Raw genomic sequence first — 15780 nt, forward strand, 5'->3', positions numbered from 1 at the left:
ATCTGGAAAAAGCAGCTTGCACCCCCAGAGACTGTAAGGGGTCAGGGAAGACTGCAGAGATTTCTCAGCTCTCCCTGGGGTAGGACTCTGCTGTTTGCCTACACTCAGATGCTGCAGTTTGGGCTTCCATACTAAGATTAGCAGGATCCCTCCTTATAGCCCCAGGGCAGAGGGTAGTGCCTGTGGTCATCTACATATCAAAGCATGGAAAAGAGAGCATAAGAACTTGGAGGAATAAAGGTCCTAGTGGGGTGTCCCCCAAAAAAGCTCCAAAGCCTTTGAAGTGCTGTCTTGGGCTGAGGAAATGAGTAAAAAACAGAAAAAGAAGAATCTGACCATAGAGAATTACTTTAGTACCATGGAAGATCAAAACACATACTCAGATGATGACAAAGAGAAATAGAAAATGGGCTCAGACTATGAATGAGATCAAAAAAAAGACTCTGAAAAGCAATTAAAGGAGGTGGAGGAAAAATTGGGAGGAGAAATGAGAGCAATACAGAAAAATCATGAAACCCAAATCAAAAGCTTGTGAAAGATATACAAAAAAATACTGAAGAAAATAATATGTTAAAAACCAGTTTAGGCCTAATGGAAAAAAAGCAAAACAAAAGGCAAATGAGGAGAAGAATATCTTAAAAAGCAGAATTGCCAGTTAGAAAAGGAGATAAAAAAAACTCTCTGAAGAAAATGACTCCTTCAAATGCAAGAAATCAGGAGGAAATAAAACTCTTCCCAAAAAGTCAAAAATTAGAAGAAAACGTGAAATATCTCATTGGAAAAACAACTGACCTTGAAAACATATCCAGAAGAAATATAATTTAAAAATTATTGAGCTATCTGAAAGCCATGACCAGGAGAAGAGCCTAGACCTCATTTTTCAAGAAATAATACAGCAAAATTGCCCTGAGATCCTAGAAGCAGAGGGTAAAATAGAAATTGAGAGAACTCACCAGTCACCTCCTGAAAGAGATCCCAAAAGAAAAACTTCCAGAAATATTATAGCCAAATTCCAAAACTTCCCAAATCAAAGAGAAAATTCCAAAAGCTGTCAGAAACAAACAGTTCAACTACTGAGACTCCATAATCAGGATTACACATGATCTGGCAGCATCTACATTAAGGGGCTCATAGGGGTTGAAATATGGTATTCCAGAAGGCAAAAGATCTTTGTTTATAACCGAGAATCAACTACCCAGCAAAATTGAACATCCTTTTTCAGGGGAAAAGATGGACTTTCAATGAACCAGGTGACTTTCAAACTTTCCTACTGAAACAACCAGAACTGAACAGACAGTTTAATCTCTAAGCACAGGACTCTGGTGAACCATTAGAGGGAGTGGAAGAGAAGAACTAACTATGAGGAACTTAATGATATTGAACTGTTTGTATGCCTGCACAGGAAGAAGATATTGATAATTCATATGAATTTTCCCATTTATAAGAGCTGTTAGAAGGAACATATATATAGACGGGACATAAGAAGGACAAGAATATAATGGTATAATATAGTAAAAAGATGGAGTTAATGGGTGATAAAGGAACGTTCTGGGAAGAAGGAAAAGGAGATGAAGAAGAAGAAGCTAAGAAATTTCACACAAGAGTCAAGAAAAAGCTTTTTCAGTGCAGTTGAAAGGGGGTAGGTAAAGGGGCATGAGTGAGCCTTCATTCTCATCAGAAATGGCTCAGAGAGGAAATAACATACACACTTAATAGGGTGAGGAAATCTATCTTACCCTAGAGAAAAATGAGAAGAAAGGGATGGAATAAGGGGGAATGGGGGGGGGAGGGGGAATAGGGGAATAGGTGATAGAAGAGAGGGAAGATCAAGGGAGAGGGTACTCAGATTCAACACACTTTTGGACAGGGCCAGGATGAAAGGAGAGAGAAAATAGAATAAATGAGAGTGGGGAGAAATAGAGTGGAGGTACAGCTAGTAATAGCAACTACAGGAAAAATATCGAAGCAACTTCTCTAGGCTATATGATAAAGAAAACAACTCACCCCAGAAACAGAGACATGAACACAGACTAAAGTATATATTTTTTTCTCTCTCTCTATTCTTGAGGTTTCTCATCTTCTTGGGGGGGGGGGGGCGGTTATGTTTACTCTTATAACACATTCAATTTACATTAATGTATGGCATGGAAACAATGTAGAGACTTTCAGACAGCCTTCTGTTGGGGGGGCAGGGAAGGGGGGGGAGAAATTGAAGAATTCAGAGCCTTGCAAAGAATGATGGATATATACTGTATATAATTGGAAAACAAATAAAATGTTAAAATGTTAAAAAAAATTGAATTTCCAATATAATAACACATAGCACAATCATTTTGATAATTGTTCAAAGTTTACAGTAACACTTCCTCCTAAAGCAAACGTCCCCTATGCCTTATATTGTAATTTATATTTATCTTTCTACATTATCTATAGAGATAGAGATAGAGATATAAATGCCTAAATTCCATTGCTAAACTATAAAATCTTTAAGATCAAAGTCCCTATATTAATTATATTTCTCTTCTCTACCTCTAGCCCTAAAAATTACATATAGGTGATGTTTCATAAATACTTAGTGAATGAATGAATGACCACTGTCTAATGGATCATTTATTAGAATTGAGCCTTGACGTGTTTCTTGTGACAAGAAGTTGTTATCCTAGACACAGGGTCCCCAGATAGTTTATGCTGTGATTTGATTTTTAAACACAAAAATGTTTCCACTGTAGAAACATAATACAACTTGTTAAAGTTTATGGAGAAAATGTTTCTCGTTGGCAGTATATATCAAAACACTGTGCAAAGTTTTGGGGAAGGAAGGCAGAGCCTGCTTGGTGACACTATGGAAAAGCAGTACGTTTAAAAAACTAAAGAACCTCCTTTATACAAACCTTACACTGAATAGCTTTTCTCTTACTGAAAAAGAATTTGTCTCTATTATAGAATTATGCGGAAAAGTAGTAATGTCAGTACAGAGTCAAGATTGCAGAGTGGTAGGGGAGAACTGAGGTGAGATGCCATCCCTAGGAACAAGCCCTCAATTCTTCCCCCTTGGGACTTGCCTAAAAGGCATTCCTATTAAATGCACTAAAACTTAGGCTTGGTCTGCTTCCAGTCATCCATGCTAGAAAAGTCTCTCTCTCTCTCTCTCTCTCTCTCTCTCTCTCTCTCTCTCTCTCTCTCTCTCTCAAATTCACACACACACACACACACACACAAACAGATATCCTTTGATTGCTTCCTGTCACCATCTTGGCTAAGACTTCGGAACTTTGTGTAATTTGATTATGGATATACTAAAGAGATGACTTCTGACTCTCAGGTTCTCAAACCTCTCCTTTCTTCCATACTTGCAATATAAGAACACTCTCCAAACTCCAAACTACTGATTGGAAAACCAATCATCAAGCACAAAGGACATTAAACCATATTGAACTTAATTTAATTTTTGATGATTCATAAGACACTACAATGATTCACATTCATGATTGTGAACATCAATTTTGATTAAATCGTATGTATGTTACAAATAAGATATAATGGGATCAGGAGTCATAAAGATGGGTAATTTGAATCAAGTCAAGACAACATTTTACTAAATCTTACTCTCAAAGATTATAAAAAGGAAATAGTGAAAATGAAGTAAAAGAGAAACTATATTTCATATATTTAACTAGATTTCATAAATATAGTATACTTGATCACAGATCATTAATAAATGAAAATCAGAAGCACAAAAATAGATGAAATGAAATATATTTACCAGAACTTCTATAATGATATATTTTTATTATTAATCTCATAGAACTACTCTCCTTTGAACCCTAATTACCCCAATCTTCAATCTACCTTGTCAGGATATAAACATATGGGCCAAATTAAGTACATACAGTCAAAATCTATGAAAAAGACAACATTGTTTTAAAAAGGTGAAAAGGCAAATTGTCAAAATATCTCAAAGAAGAGAAGATACCAACCAAGAAAAAATATTGTAAATAAAAATATATACCCCCCAAAAAAGATAATTAAAAAACATAAGCAACTGACTCATAAGCTTAATTTTTGACATAAAATCTTTATGAGAATGAGCTATATACAGAAAGATCATATAGCAAAAGAAACTTTGAGGAAAATATAAGGAAACATGAATCTTAGAAAATTTTTCCATAAGAGATTATGCTTTCATAAGCATACAATTGACTGTAAGTTTAAGGAACACAGGATCTGGTTCTTTATATTGTGTTTGATGTAAAAATACATTTGACAAGATATTTTGGTATTTTGGTACATCCATACTAAAAAATTCATTTGACAAGGTATTTTGACAAAGGTCAGTCTTAAAAGCTGTCAGGTGCCTTCTATCTAAGCGTTAAAATAATAAAAGATTCCTTCATAGATGTAACCATGGAGACAACTTTGGTTAACCACCCTTTGATTATAAGTATAAAGCAAGGCATAAAACAGGGAGAGGTATATTTACCTAAGGTGCTCCCCAACAATCATGGTGATGTCAAGGTCTTCCCAACTGCCCTATATGCAGATAACACTATACTTATTGCTTCAAGCCCTGGAATTCCACAGGTTCTTCTTAAAGGATCGACCTCCTCAAAAAAGAAAATGGCCTAACAATCCTCACAGAAAAAAAACAAAAAAAAAAAAAAAGGAAAAATTTATATTTCAAAGAGATTCATGGTAGATGACCTACCCATGTGGAAGCAGAGTATTCAGTAATACCAAAAAAACAGTTAATGGTTAAGTTTGACTGAAGTCTAGAGTTCACAAAGGAAGAGTCCAGTTGTGAAGGGCTCTAAAAGCCAAGTTAAAAAGTTTATAGTTTACCTTTTAATGGGAAACACTGAAAACTTTGGAGCACGTTATCATATTTTTCGACATCTAGGCACAGGGTGGATTGGAAAGGGAAGAAAATGAAGAAAGTAATACCACATAAGAAGCTGTTACAATAATTCAGATAAAAGATGATGTTGCTATGATGTGGGTAGAGGGTGGTGATTGTGGAAAGGAGGGAAGATATCAAAAAGATATTGGGATGGCAAAATAGATAGGATTTAACTAATTCAAGGATTCTTTAAAAGTTAATTCATTAAATGTCATTTTTTCCTATAAAAAATTATTCTTAATTTTGCTGAATAGGTTATTCTTTGTTATTGTCTGAATTCCTTTGCTTTATAGAATATCATATTTTAAAACCCTCTGATCCTTTAACATGAAAGCTGCTAGATCTTGTGGAATGATGACTGTGATTCTACAATATTTAAATTCTTTCTTATGACTGCCTGTAATTTTTTCCGCTTGAAATGAGAGTTTTGGAATTTGTTAATAATATCCTGGGAGTTTTCATTCTGGACTTTCTTTCAGGAGGTAATCAATGGATTTTTTCATTTTCTATTTTACCCTCTGCTCTAGGAGAGAAAGGCAGTTTTCCTTGGTAATTCATTGAATTATGTTCTAGGCCCTTTTTTTGCTCATGGCTTTCAAGTAGTCCAGTATTTCTCAAATTATCTCTCCTCAATCTATTGTTCAGGTCAGTTGTTTTTCCTATGAGATATTTCATATTTTCTTTTTTTTAATTCTTTTGGTTTTGTTTGATTCTTTCTTGGTTTCTCATGATGTCATTAGCTTTCACTTGTTTAATTCCAATTTTTAAGGAATTATTTTCTCCAATGAGCATTCTTGTATGTCTTTTTCCCCAAATCTGCTTTTTAATGCATTCTTCTCTTCAGTGAATTTTTACACCTTTTTACAATTTGGTCAATTCTGGGGATTTTTTTAAAGTAGTTTAATCATTTTACTAATTAGACTAGCATCTTAATAATAAAAGAATAATCATTTGACTATCTCTCTTAGATCAAAAACAATCATGGCAGTAGACTCACAGTTTATATTTCCTTCCAAGAGTAAGTGTTCAATGAGGGGCTGAGTAACATTACATCACTCAAAGAAACTATTTCTATACTCAGACCACCCTCAGCCCTGGACTATCTAGACAAAAGAATCTATCTCCACCCAAGCTTGAGTAGAACACAATGGAATTTCCCACTTTAGATTAAATTCCTTGTAAGGTTGGAGATTCTTCAAAAGACTGAACTAAAAATTAGGACTTTGAAAGGAGAGAGTTCTTTTTTTTTAGTTTTTGCAAGGCAATGAGGTTAAGTGGTTTGCCTAAGCAAGGCACCCATAGCTAGGTAATTTTAAGTGTCTGAGGTCGGATTTGAACTCAGGTGCTCCTGACTCCAGAGCCGGTGCTCTATTCACTGAGCCACCTAGCCACCCTGAGATATTGGTTATTAATAATCATTTCTCTCATTCCCCCATTTGATTCTGTTGAAAAACAAAGTCTCAATGAATCACTAATTGATATGATAAACACTTCATCAAGAATTTCTTACTATGGGAATTATTAGGGGAGAAAATATGAAGAGAAAAAGCGAAAGATGAAAAAAAAATTTTTAGATAAAAAAATTTTAAAAAGTAAAAGATGGATGGTGCTTTGACAAAATCAAAGGGGGATAATCTCCTTTAATAAGTAGATTTGTAGAAAAAAGGCACAAAGGAAAAAGTAAGTAGCAAAATAAAATTGTCCACTTAAGGCTCAGAAGTCTCAGCTCATACAATTGGTCTGGAGCTCAAAACACCAACTGATGTAGTTCTGTGCTTTGGGTGTGGTCACAGAGCAGTTTTTCTCTGGTCTGAGTCACTTTTAGAAATATGCTGCTAAAAATTTCCTACAAAAATTGGACTTAGCACAGATTTAAATTTATTTTAATAATAACCAGATCAGATAATGAGTTGGCTCAAATATTTAGTATCTATTACTATAAAATCAAAATTGAAAACTTTTAGAACAAGGACTTTACAAATTTAGCTAATTCTAGTTATTTTTAAGTATTATTTTCTTTAGCATTTTTGTGCCTCTTTTTTTTTTTACCAAGTAATTCTTTGTTCACAGTTTTCTTGGATCGTTCTCATTTATTTTTCCATTTTTCTCTATCCCTCTGATTTTTAAAATATTTTTGAGTTCTTTTGTTGGTCTAATATTTAATTCACATTTTTCTTTGAGGCTTTATCTGTAGTTGCTTTGAATGGAGAAAGAAATGACAAACCATACCAGTATCTTTGCCATACTTTGACAGTATGTTCCGCAGGGTCATATTGGACATGACTGAATGAGTGAACAACAAACTAAGGTCTCAAATTTCAAAGGACCTTTGAACTTAGATGGAGGGGAAAAAGATTACATCTTTATTTTTACTAACCTCTAACTATTACTAGCCCCTAATTATTAATGTAGACTTCACCAGACTGCCAAAAAGTACCATGGTAGGGAGGGATATGGGAGAGGAGGGGTAAGGAAGGGAAGGGGAGCAGGTAAGAGAGAATGAAGAGTCAAAGAAGTTACAAACCTAAGTGTCTGAGATTGAGGGTTCTCATTATTAGAGATATCAGAAAGAGGAAGAAATATGGAATTTCTTTAGGGTTTTTTTTTGTGAGGTGGGGGGAGGAGATAAAAGGAACAACTATTGAGCTTGTTGATCACAGAATCTAGCACTGTAAGGAAACTAAGAGGTCATCTAACACAATTACCTAATTTTATATATGAGGAAAGTGATTTCAGAAAAGTTAAATATCTTACTCAGGTAGTAAAAATGGAATGTTTACCCGGATTCTTAAATTCCAAAGCCAATGATCTTTCTAGTTTACTATGGTTCAAAGTGTCTAAGGGATATCCACTTAGAGATGTCTAGAAGAAAGTTACTGAATCAAAACTTGAACCTAAAAGTGAGAAAAGTACTTAAAATTTAAATTTGGGGGAATTTGCAAAAAGAAGACAGTTGAAAACATAGGATCACCATCAAGTAAAGAAAAAAAAATAGAAGAGGGTCCAGGACAAATTCTTTTGCCATCCCACACACATTAGTAGAAGATAGTTGATAATCCAGCAAAGGAGACTGCTAAGGAGCAATCAGACAAATAAAATAACCAGAAAAAATTAGTGTCAGGAAACCCAGGGAGAAGAGAGTATATAAGAAAAGGAAGTGGTCAATAGGAAGAGAAGATGTTTTTATAGGGAATATGATGAGTTACATTTTGAAAAAATAAAGTTTAGTGAAATACTCAAGTATAAAAGATTAGGATATAACTTACCCCAAAGTGAAATTCCTTGAATTAATCCTTATTTTGATTTATTTGTCCTTTGTCTCTATATGGAGTTGTTAAAGACATACTGTGCAAAGCATTATTCTAAGCCTTAGTGATTCAAAGACAAAAAAATGAAAGTCCCTGGTGTTAAGGATTTTTCCACTAGTACGAGGTATATAAATTTACACAAATAAGGACATAGAAGATATTATAGCTAGGAAGAGAGTGCCATCTCCTAGGAAGATTAGGAAAGGCTTTCTATAGAAGACAGTAAACTCAGCTGAGCCTGAAGAAACCTAGGAGTCCTGTGAGGAGAAGGAGTCTTCCAGACATTGACACATGCATTCTCATAAGATGGAACCAATTGAGCTAAGTTCAGACACACTCTTGGTTGGTTCTTGTCCTTCTGTTTCAAAGAAGACCAAAATGTCATCACTATGTTTGAGACAAATTACATTGTGTTGGACTGTGACTGATCAAGTGCTCAGGATAGAGCTCAGAATGCTCTACCACAGATCAGGCACAGAATGTCCATGTGAAAGCATGGGGTAATTACTCTAAACTTAAATATGTCATATTTCCTTTTGAACTGCTTCAATTCTGCTTTCTCATAGAGCACAGCACCCTCCCTGAAGAGGGCATGCCAAATCGGTGGTCCTGTGCCAGTGTCTCCCATGCTGGGCAATCAGTTCTAAAGTTAAGAGATACTTAGAGGGTATCCCAGTATCCTCTCTTCTGACCTCTTGTGAGGGCTTGCCCTATGAGAGTTCTCCATAAGGGCACACTCTACATCCACAAACACACACACACATGAACACACTACAGTGTCTAGTAGGAATGATAATATGAAGGTCTAAAAATTAAGGTAGGACCCAGATTGTGGAAGAATTTGCATTTCCTACTAAACTCAGTAGGGAGCCACTGAAAATGTATGAGTGGGGGAGAGAACAATGTGGTCCCACTCAACACTACTACTATTTTGTAGCTATGTGGAGGATGGATTGGAGAGGAAGGAGAGTAGAGGCAGGAACACTAATTATGAAGCTATTGCTGAAGGCTTAAACTGGAGCAGTTCTTATATAAGTAAGGAGAAAGAAATGGATGCAAGAGATTGAGAAGAGGAGCACTGAAAAAAAGATGAACATCAATTAAATAGCTTTAGCTATAACAAAAAGGACTCCTTTTAGGAACCCAAATATGTACCCCTCCCATCTGATTAGGGTTGTAGTTAGAAGAAATTATGGGGGAAAATGAGGAAGAGGGGCTTAGTAAAATCTTCTTCCAGAAGGATCAGTCAGTATCCAAGGATATTGGGGGATTGGCTCATTGTATCTGGGGAAAAGTCAAAATCTATCTTTATTTCTTTTCTTTCTTTTTATTTTGACATGGGCAATCATGTTAAACACATTTCCACATTATCCATTTTGTGAAAGAAAAATCAGAACAAAAGAGGAAATACCATGAGAAAGAAAAAACAAACAAAAAATAAAACTAGTAAGCTTTGATCTGCATTCAGACTGCAAAGTCTTGTGAATGTGCATAGTATTTTCCATCGTGAGTCTTTTGGAATTGTCTTGGACCATTGTATGACTGCATTTTTAATTAGCAGCTGCTTTTTTGTCTTTCTGCCCTTGTGAACTTTATATTGAATAAGATGGCTTAATTGTGAGAACGTATCTCCTTTTTTAAAAAATCCTTCTAAGCCCACTAAAGGTTAGTATTCTGCTGCTGAGTTGTTAACTTTTCTCTTATCAAGTTATTGAGCCAAGCCCTTCTCAAGAGCCCGTCCAAAACTTTGCAAGGGAAAAGGGAATCAAGCTACTTGGCAGATGAAATTAGGACATTTCCCTTGGACTCTCTCCCCTCAAGTCAACCCCTCTGTTTCCCATCAGTTTCTCTCCCGGGGTGTAGGCCATTCCCCAAAAGACAGCCCACTAGGTTCTTCCTATTCCACAGTTCACATATACCTTTCCCATTCAGAAATTAATTTCTAATTCAGAATATTGCCTTTCAATTTTGATCTTTTATAGTCAAGACCAGATTTAGAAAAAACAAATTTTTAGGGTGGAAATCCCAGGCATAAGTAGGGAAAACATTCTAAGAACCCATCCCCTCACTCCCCCAACAGGAAGTAGGGAAGTCTACTTTTCTCAAGAGCTGATCCTACCTTTCTGAAATGAGATGCTTAGGTGGTATGGGCTGTAAGGAAGGCAGAGACTTCAAGATTCAGCTCAAAAATCAACTTTTAGATAAATGAAAGAACTCTTTCCAAGTCCTTCTCCCTGCTTTTACCATCCTTTGAGTTCACCTTCCATTTACGACAGGAAATGTCTTGTATGTGTATAGTTATATGCATTTGTGCACTTTGGAGTTCCCTTGTATCTCCAGTATATAATAATGCCTGTTAACTGATCAACTTTCTTTTTAGCCCTTTCAAAATCTACTTTAGCAGATTCAGAACTATATAGGGGGGTAGGTAGCTAGGTGGCACAGTGGATAGAGCCTAGACCCTCAAGTCAAGAGGTCCTGAGTTCAAGTCCAGCCTCAGACACTTGATACTTACTTAACTATGTGGCCATGGGCAATTCCTTTAACCCCCTTGCCTTGCAAAAATAAAAAAAAATTTAAAGAACTACATAGAATTTCTCTATCATCACCACATGATACAAAAACCGAATTTCCAATAAATCACATAATTATTGCTTTATTATCCTTGGACTTTGTGGAACATTGGAAAATTCATGAGATTTGGAATCAGATGTCCTGACTTTGTCATTTCCTTTGTTCTGTGACTTGAGGTAACTAAACTTCCCAATCTGAGCATGTTTCCTCATCTGAAAAAAAAATGGGAATAAGACCACTTAGTAAGACCTACTACACAGTATAGCTTTGTTAATCAAATAAGATTGTTTTGTTCAATCTGATCCAACTTTTTGTGACCCCATTTGGAATTTTCTTGGCAAAGATTCTATAATGGTTTGCCATTTTCTTCTCCATTTATTTTTTACAGATGAGGAAACTGAGGCAAACAGGGTTCAGAGACTTACCCAGGGTCCACACTAGTAAGTGTCTGAAGTTGGATTTGAACTCATAAAAATGAGTCTTCCTGATTTTAAGCCTGGTACTGTGCTGTCTAGCTGCCCTAATCAAATAAGATAATGGTTATAAAGTACTTCATAACTATTTGTGAGTTAACATTATTTTTCTATTTAATAGCATTAATCTAACATTATTTTTCTATATAATGGCATTAATCTTGTTTTGGGGGGCAAGGGGGAGAGAAGGGAAGGCAGAATGGATTTCTTAGCTATTCCCATTTGCAATGATCCCAACCATGGAGTAAAAATGATGTATAAATTGCTATCTTTGTTCATGTGTATTTTCCTGATTACAAAAAGTACAGAGGGTATCATCAGCTTTCCAGGTATCCAGTAATCAGTCATTCAAGACTACAGAGGCCCCTTGCAACTCTCAAATTCTGAGTCTCCATTCTTTCTTTTCTCTCACATTCCAAATTCAATCAATTACCCAGTCTTATAAAGTCTACTTTCATAGCATATCTTCATCCATCCCCTTCCCTCCATTCATACAGTTCTCTTTGTCTTTCACTTAGATTCTTGCCTCTTAATTGCAGCCAATCAGGACTCTCAGCTTCTAGCTTTCTCCCTTCAATCCCTCTTCCACTCAAATGCCAGTAAGTTGTATAAACCACATCACTCTGTGATTCAAAAACCTCCAGTCACTCCCTTACTGACTGGAGAAAAAAAACAAAACACAAATTTTGCAGGCTGTCATTTAAAGCTTTTTACTATCTGAGTCTTGCCTTCCTTTCCATATTTGTTTTCCATTATTCTCTTGCAAGCACTCTGTATTTCAGTTCATTCCAAATCAATTACTAGATAGTCTCTTAATTTAGAATGCAATTTCTCATCTTCTTGCCCTTTTAAAAACTGTCACTCATACCTGAACTATATGTTCCCACCTGACTTCCACCCCTTGCTTCAGGGCTCAAGGTTGGTGCCACCTCCTTCAGGAAGCCTTTGATGATCTATCCCCAGTCTTTAGAGCTATTAGTGTTGTCTCTCCCTCTTCAAATGATGGTAGGTGTATTTATTTATTTATTTATTATATATTGAAACCTCAGTAGAATGTAAGATATTTAGTAGATAGACTGTTGCTTTGGTACAGCTTTGCATATCCCTAGCACTTAGCACAGTGATTTCCCCATAGGAGGTATTTAATAAATTCTCTATTGGATTGTATTGAGGAAAAAGTACTGCTGGAATTAAATACCCAACAGTAGATTTCTGCCAAAAGTCTGCAATATATGTCAAGGGCCACAGAAAAATGAGGGAATGAAAGGAAATCTACAGTGGCTAAGTGAACTTTACTGAACTTTCAAAAATCTGAATTTTTCAAAAAATTTGGAATCATAGAAAAAGCAACATCAAGAAAAGAATTAAGAACTTGGATTAAAACCTTTCCTTTCCACCACTGACTCTGACAAAGATAATAAACAGCTTCAAGCATCTTTAACTAAGAGTAAATAATCCATTCTCTTAATGCCTTCAGAATCAATGTGCACACCAGTCCTATTAAAGATTGGACTGAGAAGGTCCTGGCCCTTCTAATGGAGAGGATGCTTACAAAGGCATTAAAAACTGAATGAATGGAATACATCCTTGGAGTCACTTTTTTTCTGAATTTAAAAGCTATTAGTTTACAGGTGCCATTTAATATGTTATCTTCTGGTTGTTGCAGCCTAGTTTCTAATAAGAGGAGAGACCAATATGAAAACATCACCAACCTAGCAATGCTGTGCTTCTCATTCAAAAATGCATCTCTCAAGTAATTTCTGCACAGCTATAAAATATAGTACAAAAGAAAACTATTATAAGTCACTTAGGCAAAGAACTAGATTTCATTTAAAAAGTAATTTACTTTTGCTTGGTTTCTCAAAATCAGGTTGATGAAGTGGGAGAGTTTGAAAGTGACCATCACTGGATTTTTTTTTAAATAATGCCTATAACCTATAAAATACAGTGTACAAATAGTACATATACATTTAAAGAGAGGAAGATATATGAATAAATATAAATACCTACATAGGGGGAAGTGACTAGAGTACCAGACCTGGAGTCAGGAAAACTCATCTTCTTCAGTTCAAATTTGATCTCAGATACTTTCTAACTGTGTGACCCTGGTCAAGTCATGTAACCCTATATGCCTCAGTTTCTTCAACTGCAAAATGAGCTGGAGAATTACAAATCACTCCAGTATCTTTGCCAAGAAAACCCTAAATGGGGTCACAAAGAATCATACACAGCCAACAGATAAAAAGACACAGTATCACCATAAACTTTTTTTTAAAAGAGAACTGAAACATAATTTGAATCAAGGTAAAATAACCACAAAAAACAAGTAACCACAAAACAATAGCAGCAAAGTGACTGGCCACAAACTCCCTCTTCTCCCCTTCTCATTTCAAAAAGATACTATTTTCTTCTTTACTTCAGTCTTGAATAAAATGGCAGCCCTTGTCCTTAACAAGATCCAACCTCACACCTGGAGTCCGAAGCCCATCCATCCTGCTTTCTCCACAATCCCCCAGTTTTATTCCCTCCTCCCATTCCAGTTTTCAACATTGTCTTAACTACTCTAATCTTCCCTGATGTTTACAAATATATATCCAAGTCTCCCTTTATTTAAAAAAAAAAGCCCTTAATAGATTTTACTATATTTTCTCTCTCCCTTTCTCAAACTCAAGAAATCATCTAAATGTGGTGACTCTGCTTCCTCTTCTCTCACTCTTCTTAACCCTTAGATATCAGCTTGATGACCTCATAATTCAACTGAAACCACTCTCTTCAAATTGACTGATTATCTTTTAGATAATAAATCTAATGACTTTTTCTCAATCCTCATCTTTCTTGACCTTTCTATGTCATTTGATACTGTTTACCTCTTCATCTTGGATACTCTCTCCTCTTTAGGTTATCATAACAATACTTTCCTCTTTGTTTCCCACCTAATTGATTGCTTCTTCTCATTCTTTTTTGCTGAGTTTTCATTTATGCCATCCCCACAGTAGATGTATCTCCAAAACTATTCTGAGACCCTTTCTCTTTTCCTCTCTATATTCTCTCATTTGATGAGACTCAGATCAAGCACCATCTTCCTACATGAAGCCTTTCCTACTTCTCTTTATATATTTAGTCATGTAAGTGTCTTCTCCATTTGAATGTAAGCTCCTTGAGAAGTTAGCTGGTGCAGAAAATAGAGTTCTTTGACTGAAGATATGACCACCTGAGGTCAAAACCAGCTTCAGACACTAATTGGGCAAGTCACTTAACCACCATCTGCCTCAGTTTCCCTATTAGTAAAATGGGGATAATAAAAGCATCTATCTCAGATTTGTTGTGAGAATCAAATGAATTAATACTTGTAAAGTTCCACCTTAGTGGGACATAGTCGTCATATGAATACTTATTCCCTCCCCTGACCGCTCCCTGGAGGTTGGGGACTGGTTCACTTTTGGTTTTGTATCTGAATGCCAACCCAAGGGCTGACACATAGTAGATACTAAATAAATATTAAGTTCCTTTAACAGATCATAACTAGCAAATTCAGTCAAAATACTTGCTAACACAGACACATTCAAAGTTATATTAGAAATAATAAAGCTTTTTTAAAAATCAGATTGTCTTCTCACATCACCTCTAACTCTTGAAATTATTGCCTTTTTTCCAAATCTTAGCTTAAGTGGCACTAATTGCAGGGGACCTTTTCTGGTCTCCTTCAGCTGCTATTATTAACTTCCCTTCCCAAGTTACATTGTATTTAATTTGTGTGTCATATATATATATATATATATATATATATATACATATATATATGCTCACCTAGATATATGTATGTATGTATGATATATGTATACATGCATACATACATACATATATCTAGGTGAGAGAACTGTTTGATTTTTGCTTCCCTATATCTAGTAATTAACATAATCTCTGAAATACAGTAGGTGCTTAATAAATGCATGTGTCTAGATTGACTAGCCTGCAGTTGATCATTCAGGTATGGGCTAGCTCTTCCTGTGAAAAATAAGACATCTGGACCTCAGCCAGTGATGATAAGCAGCAAAGCACAGTCTACTAAACTCTGAGGACCTTGGTTGCAGTCATAAACCAAAGGGCAGCCTTTACAGGTGCACAATGTAGAAGGAGCTATTGCTCCCTCATCCCTCCTTATTGCTCTACACACAGATGGAGATGGCTGTTGGCATCTTCATTTTCAAATACAAGAGAAAAAAAAGACATGCAATGTATGAGTTGGCTGCTCTGTTTCCAAAGAAGCCCGACACATTTTATAAACTAAAGGTAAAAATAAACAGAACACCCATCAGTGGAATGAAACCTCCTCTCGAGTTCCATACCACATCTGTGAAGCAGCTGGAACACACTATAATATGACTTTAAACAACAGAGAAGCACTGGATCCAAATTAATTTAGGAGCCAAAGTGGAATCATCCAATTTGGTTGGGAGGAAGGTTTGAATACCGTATCCTTCTTTCCTGATCACCATTCCACACAATATCCGCTCAAAGAGGATGTGTG

The 15780-nt window shown here is 35.7% G+C and overlaps 1 long non-coding RNA gene across 1 annotated transcript in view; it reads right to left on the reverse strand.

Moving 5' to 3' along the window:
• LOC141523212 (uncharacterized) overlaps positions 1–4722 on the reverse strand; it is a 79847-nt gene extending 75125 nt beyond the window's left edge. Inside the window, exon 1 of the long non-coding RNA XR_012478404.1 lies at positions 4481–4722. This is a non-coding gene — a long non-coding RNA (uncharacterized LOC141523212). The remainder of the gene's footprint in view (positions 1–4480) is intronic.
• Positions 4723–15780: the final 11058 nt, after the last annotated feature.

The sequence above is a fragment of the Macrotis lagotis genome, chromosome 1 (assembly GCF_037893015.1).
Source record: "Macrotis lagotis isolate mMagLag1 chromosome 1, bilby.v1.9.chrom.fasta, whole genome shotgun sequence".
NCBI lineage: Eukaryota > Metazoa > Chordata > Mammalia > Peramelemorphia > Peramelidae > Macrotis > Macrotis lagotis.